The 8675-nt window shown below is 38.6% G+C and overlaps 1 non-coding gene across 1 annotated transcript; it reads left to right on the forward strand.

The window, feature by feature from the left end:
- The first annotated feature begins 2292 nt into the window (after positions 1 to 2292).
- Trnal-aag lies at positions 2293 to 2374 on the forward strand. Its single transcript has one exon. It is a non-coding gene; the product is annotated as a tRNA-Leu (tRNA).
- Positions 2375 to 8675: the final 6301 nt, after the last annotated feature.

Here is an 8675-nt window from a genome sequence, read left to right on the forward strand (position 1 = left end):
AGGTAATGTTAATGTCTAATCACTGCAAACAGTAATCAGTCTAATGTAATAGGTATCTGTGTAAAATGACCTACCTCTATAATGGGTATTTCTACTACTGTATCTACACAATTCACAATAAGACCTTCGTTAGAATATATCTTTAACTTGTTTATCCTGCTGAGATAGGACTGTTCCCTCTAAAGCAAAGAATAAAGGAAAGCTGAAATATAAAGAGTTTTTCCCCAGACAATGAAACACGTCCTATACTGTAAGATCTAACGGCATCGGCACCTACATCTACATTAAAGGTCTCTAAAAATAACGAGTTCAAATTTCCACGTTTTAAGTCACCCTGTCAACCAGCAGGTTAAACATCCATACCTGTCACAAAATTCCTGTCAGTTTCTCAGACGATCAACAAAATGAAGTTTAGAAAAGTATTTCTTGATTTCTAAAGAAAAAGAAAGAAGAAGAAGGAAAAACCATTAAAATGTTTTATGTGCTTCCAAAAGCAAAATACCTAAGACCGTCACCTAAGAACTTTTTTTTTCTTGATTCATTTTTCATGTTTCACCTTCACCTCTTTCTTTTTCGTCAATTTTTTCCTCTTCCTCTTTCCTCTTCTTCTTCTCCTCCTCCTCCTCCTCTTTTTTTTCGCATGTCGTGAAATGAAAAACTGTCAAAAGATAGGTAGAAAATCCTAGTTGTACCTTTTCCTTTTTCTAAAATTTCATCGTCCTCTAAAAGAAAGCCGTACAAATAAAACGGAAAGTAAAAATTAACCAACCAAGAGGAAAGAAAGTAAACGTCACTGCCTCCTCTTCTTCTTCTCCTCCTCCTTCTCTTTTTTTTCGCATGTCGTGAAATGAGAAACTGTCAAAAGATAGGTAGAAAATCCTAGTTGTACCTTTTCGTTTTTCTTTTCATCGTCCTCTAAAAGAAAGCCGTACAAATAAAACGGAAAGTAAAAATTAACCAACCAAGAGGAAAGAAAGTAAACGTTTTCATCGTCCTCTAAAAGAAAGCCGTACAAATAAAACGGAAAGTAAAAATTAACCAACCAAGAGGAAAGAAAGTAAACGTGTTTTTCTTTTCATCATCCTCTAAAAGAAAGCCCTACAAATAAAACGGAAAGTAAAAATTAACCAACCAAGAGGAAAGAAAGTAAACGTCACTGCCTGATAGAGATAGAGAATTGAAAAGTAACCTGAAAAAATAGGGTGAGGTGGGGCAAATAGGAAATGGGAAATATTAGGTTGGGGTGGGGTAAAAAGAAAACGGTAGGAAAGAAAGAAAAAGAATTTCGGAAAAATCTCTATAGGAATAGTAATGTATAACATTACCCATTTCTTATTCAGTATAAAAAAAAATATAATCAAACTTTTCTCACTTTTTTTTTGTGGAAATTAATGAGGTGTAAGTAAATTCTGAGAAATGTACCTACCTTCCTTCCTACCTATGTCTACCCACTTCGCTATACCTACTTACCTACCTACCTACCTACCTAATTTATATTTGTAAGTTTTCGGAATTCAGGGCAGAAATAATGAAGTGAAAAGAAAGCACTTTAGAGATGATGGGGTGACTGGAGTTTGGAAAAGGTCAGGTTTGATTTCCGGCGATGTCAGCGAATTCTTCCGGAATTCGACGAACGAAACACGAGTGGCCATGATTGGCAACATGGGAAACAGATGGGCAGACTTTATATTTGTAAGTTTTCGGAATTCAGGGAAGAAATAATGAAGTGAAAAGAAAGCACTTTAGAGATGATGGGGTGACTGGAGTTTGGAAAAGGTCAGGTTCGATTTCCGGCGATGTCAGCGAATTCTTCCGGAATTCGACGAACGAAACACGAGTGGCCATGATTGGCAACATGGGAAACAGATGGGCAATCAAAGACGAAGCAAATTAGCCCGTAGTTTATTCGATCGTGATTAGAGAAAATCGGTACCTATGTACCTACCTAATTTGTTTAATATTCAGTTTATTATTATTCGTTAGCCCGTAGTTTATTCGATCGTGGTTAGAGAAAATCAGTACCTATGTACCTACCTAATTTGTTTAATCCTAAATATATACAGCCCCTTGTGTAACTGACTGACTGACTGACTCACTCACTCACTCATACTAATTCTAACCCACTTCTAGACGTGCTAGGAAGATGCGGTTTTCACCATTGGATTCCTTATTTTTTGTATATACTGGGAAAAATCGAAAACTCCCGAAATTCCATACCGTTCCCGAGATATTGACGTTTTTTAGTCCCCCCATAAGAAATACACGGGCTAACGACTGGGGGAAACTTATCACGGTAGCGTGGCCGAGTGGTCTAAGGCGCTGGTTTAAGGCACCAGTCTCCTCGGAGGCGTGGGTTCGAATCCCACCGCTGCCATATTTTTTGTCTATTGGCTACAAGGAATTTGTGTAAAAATTTGGATAGCTTTCAAACATTTTTTTTTTTTTTTTTTGCATTACAACTGTCTGATGTCTGTTATGATGTTTATGAAATACTCAAAGGGAATGTACCAAAATCCTAAAATTTCATAAAGAGAAAAGGAGAGAAAGAACAAGTTGCAACAGAAAGAGAGAGAGAGAGAGAAAGAGAAGAAGAGGGGGAATGAGAGAAAGAGAAGAGAAGAGAGAAAAACTGAGTGAGAGAGAGAGAGAGAGAAAGAAGAGAGGGAGAGAGAAAGAGTTTTTCTCACATCATTTTAGTATGTCGGTTTTATCCTCGTAGAAATGAGATTATTTGACAAAAAAATAAATTGAAAAAAGAAGAAGGAAAAAGATCATTATCGACAGAGATGGATATGAGAGAGAGAGATAGATAGAGAGCGAGAGAAGAAGAGAAGGAGAATGAGAGAAAGAGAGAGATAGATAGATAAAAAGGAATGGATGGAGAGAGGTGGCTTGGCAAAAGAAAGAGAGGAGTAAAAAGAGAAAGAGAGTCAAAGAGGAAAAGGAGAGGGGAGAAAACGAAAGATATGAGCGAGAGAGAGAGAGGGAGGGGAAGAGGAAAAAAGGGAGGAATACAGAAACAGGTAGTTTAGAGAAAGTGATATGAAAAGAGAGAGAGAGAGGTGGAAGAAATAAAATCCTATAGATTGATATAAGGGAGAGAGAGAGAGAGAGAGAAAAGGGAAAGAGAGAGAGTAAGAATGAGAGAGAGGAAGACTCAGAAGGGAAGAGAGAGAGAGAGAAAGAGAGAACATGCAGTAATTAGTGATATGAAAAGAGACAGAGAGAGGGAGAGGGTGAGAAAAAATGAAATTTTACAGATTGATAAAGGGAGAGAGAGAGAGAAAAGGGAAATAGGGAGAGCGTTAGAGTGAGAGAGAGTAAGAATGAGAGAGAAAGTGAGAGAGAGCAAGAGAGAAGGGAGTGAGAGAGAAAGAAGGGAGTGAGAGAGAAGGGAGTGAGAGAGAAGGGAGTGAGAGAGAGCAAGAGAGAAGGGAGTGAGAGAAAGAAGGGAGTGAGAGAGAGAAGGGAGTGAGAGAGAGAAGGGAGTGAGAGAAAGAAGGGAGTGAGAGAGAGAAGGGAGTGAGAGAGAGAAGGGAGTGAGAGAGAAGGGAGTGAGAGAGAGAGAAGGGAGTGAGAGAGAAGGGAGTGAGAGAGAGAAGGGAGTGAGAGAGAAAGAAGGGAGTGAGAGAGAGAAGGGAGTGAGAGAGAAGGGAGTGAGAGAGAGAAGGGAGTGAGAGAGAAAGAAGGGAGTGAGAGAGAAGGGAGTGAGAGAGAAGGGAGTGAGAGAGAAGGGAGTGAGAGAGAGAAGGGAGTGAGAGAAAGAAGGGAGTGAGAGAAAGAAGGGAGTGAGAGAGAGAAGGGAGTGAGAGAAAGAAGGGAGTGAGAGAGAGAGAAGGGAGTGAGAGAGAAGGGAGTGAGAGAGAGAAGGGAGTGAGAGAGAGGTAGAGAGAAATTGATACAAGAGTAGAGGGAGGGAGAGAGAGAGAGAAAGTGAGAAGGGAGTGAGTGAGAGATTTATACCTTTTAAAAATAAATTAGATTTGAAAGGAGACGGATGTAGAGGATGAGATTACAAAGAGAAGAAGCGATGACAAAGACAGGAAATGATAGATAGAGAGGATGAGATTAGTGGAAATGGAAAGAGGGATGAAGCGATGACAAAGACAGGAAATGATAGATAGAGAGGATGAGATTAGTGGAAATGGAAAGAGGGATAGAGAGAGATGAGAAAATAGAAATAGATATGGGAAAATGAGGAAGGAAGGACAGAGGAAGGTAAAGATGAGTAGATGGGACAAGGACAGAGAGGAAGAAAGACGGGAGAAATAAAAAAAAGGATAGAGAGAGAGAGAGAAGGAAAGAAAGAAAGGGGGAGGAACAAATAAGGGAAGAAAAGAAAGAGGGAGATAAATAACCATGGGTAGATGAGAGAGAGAGAGAGAGAGAGGAACAGAGATGCATAAGGGCATAAATATGAAGAAAGAAAGGGAGAATATAGAGAACGGAAAAGAAAGAAAGAAAGGAATCTAGATGGAGACAGAGAGGAAGAGAAATATAGAGGGAGGGAGAGAAAGTCAAAAAAGAGAAGGAAATAAAAGGGGGAGGAACAAACAAGGGAAGAAAAGAAAGAGGGAGATAAATAACCATGGGTAGATGAGAGAGAGAGAGAGAGAGAGAGAGAGGAACAGAGATGCATAAGGGCATAAATATGAAGAAAGAAAGGGAGAATATAGAGAACGGAAAAGAAAGAAAGAAAGAAAGAAAGGAATCTAGATGGAGACAGAGAGGAAGAGAAATATAGAGGGAGGGAGAGAAAGTCAAAAAAGAGAAGGAAATAAACAAGAGTAGATGGAAAAGAGGGAGGAAACAGGGAAAGGGAAAAAAATCAAGATCGAGGGGAATAAAGGGGGATAAAATAAGGAAAGGGAAAGAATGAAGGGATAAATAGAAGTCGGTATTGATAAAGCGTATCGCATCATCATCTTATATTATAAGAACGAGATCCATTCACAGTTCATAGTTCACACACTGATCGCTCTATCTCGAGAACCACAACACCTAGAAAGCAGGGCCCAGCTTGTTTCATTTTCATTATTTGTTATTATTGTTTTGAAAAGTTAAATTAAAAGATTTATACACATTTCTAACTTAGCCCGAGTGAAAACTTTATAAACACTCTGTATAAAGGAACACCTTTAGGTATACACTATACACTATACACATAAGTATCATGTAAAAGTACATACAGTGTGTGCTCAAAAATCTCATGTTTTTTCACGTTACGTTCTATTTAGACTTGTTCAGACTGCTGGGGCAAAGGGACTTTTTAGTATCATTCGAGCAGGATAAACAAGATATATCCTATTCTATTCTATGTTGAGCAAAATGTTGCCCTAGTGGGTTCCCAGCCTGGTGTGCCATGTCACCTTGTATGTGTGTGTATATATTATGTAACTTTGTATACAGGGTGTATCACAGACCTATGTCAAAATGTCCGGGTAACTTTTTGTAGCCCTTAACCTGTACTATTCGCCGTTTTCGGCTTTACATAGCTTTGTGATACACTGTGTATATTATGTAACGTTAATGTGTGTTATTAAAAGCTCACCGACTTGCCAGCGTCTACCAACCAGAAACTCTGAAAATCCCTTTTATCTTTTGTTTTGCCGAAAGTTTTCATTTCAGAATGTTTTTAAAACCTAAAATCCCTTTTTCGTTTTACAAAAGTTAAATGTTGGATGTATGAGTAATGAATTAAAAAAGGGTGATGTACGCTTGCTAATTATAATCCATATCATGAATTATTTGTGGTGAAGCTGAAAGCCTCTTCAGAATTTTTGTCTGAACTCATCTCTCTCTCTCTCTCTCTCTCTCTCTCTCTCTCTCTCTCTCTCTCTCTCTCTCTCTCTCTCTCTCTCTCTCTTTCTTTCTTTCTGTGATGGAAGAAGGGAAAAAGGAATTACACTCAAAAGTTAAATTTTAAACGGGCACCTTGTACATAGGTAAAAAAAGATCTCGTATGTACTGAGATATTTTTTTTTAGTACATAATAGTAAAGGAAGAGTCTGGCTGAGGGACTATAAACAGAGAGTAGATCAGCGTCTAGCTAGGGGACTATAAACAGAGAGTAGACTAGTCCAAATTTCCTCACACTATATCAATAGCGAAGGTTGAGTTCGAAGGGCATCCCACTCGGAAAAGTTTGTTTAGCCAAAACCAGTTGGCCTCAAAGGGATCACTCTAAAGCTGATTGAGAGGCTGACGACAAACGCCGACCCCATCTGAACATGGGAAAAGGCGAAGAAGAAGAAAAGAATAGTAAATAAAGGTAGGTAATTATAATAATTATCCCATTTCTAGATTGTTAATAATGCCTTGTACTAAGTTGCACATTTAAAAGAAACAGATCTTCATTCAAATAAAACACCTCTTGTTTTATCAAGCAACGCGTGTCCGGGTCAAAAGAAACAGTTGCCCTTCTTTTGAAACTTACAATAGAAAAAAATATAGGGGTACTCAATTTATGTTCGATTACTTTTCTTTCAACAGGGGAAGAAGGTGAAATAAAAAGTAAGAAAGCACATGAAACGAGTTGCACCTTCTTTTCCCTTCCGACCCCCCTCCCCCCTCCTGTTACTCTCTCCCCTTTTTCTCTTCTCCTCCCCTCCTGTTACTCTCTTCCCCTCCTTTCTTCTTACTATCTCCCCTTTTTCTCTTCCCCTCCCCTCCTATTACTCTCTTCCCCTCCTGTTACTCTCCCCCCTTTTTCTCTTCCCCTCCTTTCCTGTTACTCTATCCCCCCTCCTGTTACTCTCTCCCCTTTTTCTCTTCCCCTCCCTCCCTGTTACTCTCTCCCTCCCTTCCCGTTTCTTTTCCCCTCCTCCGTCTACTTTAGAGAAGCAATCTGTTTCAAGTTTACCGGGAACTTAGCACACAAAGTATGATCTTTTCGTGCAAACTATACTTATTTATTGTTATTGGATGAAAATATAAAAGCAGAAAGTATTAGATCGTTATTCTTCTGCTTCATATCAGCTTGTTACCCCGGTTTTATCGTTCTCGATTTCACACGTTCGTTGATAGAAGAGATAAAAGGTGGAGCTGGGTTACTCTGTTTGTTGTAAGGTAGTTTCGATGTATGGTACAGTCTATAATCTATATAAATAAAATTGTAGATTTGTCTGTACATTGCTTAGAATCGTGAAATTTTTAGTTATTCTTACTCCTTTAATTTGATATATACAATATACATAGGTCGACTAGGTTTGGATAAGTCCTTCTATGGGGACAGACTGACAGACAGACACCGAAGCGAATACAATAGCCCGTCCACTATACCTTTATTATTACTATCGTAATAATAAAGGTATATATATACTAGTAAATCTGTTCTAGAACAGGTAGCATCGTAACTTCAACTGTTTTCTTGATTTAGGTTCCTCTTCTCCATCTCTCTTGTTTGTTGTAAGGTAGTTTCGATGTATGGTACAATCTATATAAATGAAATTGTAGATTTGTCTGTACATTGCTTAGAATCGTGAAATTTTTAGTTATTCTTACTCCTTTAATTTGATATATATGTAGGTCGACTAGGTTTGGATAAGTCCTTCTATGGGGACAGACAGAGTGACAGACTGACAGACAGACACCGAAGCGAATACAATAGCCCGTCCACTATACCTTTATTATTACGATAGTAATAAGGGCTAATGAGAGCAGAAAGAAAACCAATTTCTCAATAGGTGAGGGTATGTATAATGTGACGAGCATGAAAAAAAATATGGACCTATTCGATACACAGGCATATTAAGGAAGAATATAGGAAGAAAGAGCAACTTTTTTTTACAAAGCAAAGTTTTTTTACTTTCCTTATCCTATAGGAAGGAAAGTAATGTAATCGGGTCAAATTTTCGATGGTCAGTTTTTAGAGTCAAAACACGTTTTGAGGTCCCTAGAGCCTAAATCCAAATTTTCAGCCATTGGTCCGTGTGTGTGTCTGTCTGTCAGTAAACGAAATATCTCGAGAACGGTAAGAGCTAGAGACTTGAATTCAATAGGATAAGGAAAGTCGTGTGATGTTCACACCAGATTTTTTTTTTTTTTTTTTTTTTTTTTACAAAACTCACGTTGATCTTCATTCCGTATCTCGCTCCTGCCTCCTGGATATTCAGCATCATTCTCTGCAACTCTTCCTCTGATTCTGCTAACACTGCCTGATCATCCGCGTACTTGATACTCTTGACTCTCTCCTCTCCAACTTTGACTCCCGGTGATTCTCCCAAGGCTTCTTCCATCAGTTTCTCTGCATACATGTTAAACAAGGCTGGAGACATAGGACGGGCTAATAAGAGCAGAAAGAAAACCAATTTCTCAATAGGTGAGGGTATGTGTAATGTGACGAGCATGAAAAAAAAAATATGGACCTATTCGATACACAGGCATACATATTAAGGAAGAATATAGGAAGAAAGAGCAACTTTTTTTACAAAGCAAAGTTTTTTTACTTTCCTTATCCTATGGGAAGGAAAGTAATGTAATCGGGTCAAATTTTCGATGGTCAGTTTTTAGTGTCAAAACACGTTTTGAGGTCCCTAGAGCCTAAATCCAAATTTTCAGCCATTGGTCCATGTGTGTGTCTGTCTGTCTGTGTGTGTGTTTGTCTGTCTGTCTGTAAACAAAATATCTCGAGAACGGTAAGAGCTAGAGACTTGAAATTTGGTATGTAGTTCACA

This window comes from Diaphorina citri, unplaced genomic scaffold (assembly GCF_000475195.1).
Source record: "Diaphorina citri unplaced genomic scaffold, Diaci psyllid genome assembly version 1.1 scaffold2420, whole genome shotgun sequence".
NCBI classification, from domain to species: domain Eukaryota; kingdom Metazoa; phylum Arthropoda; class Insecta; order Hemiptera; family Psyllidae; genus Diaphorina; species Diaphorina citri.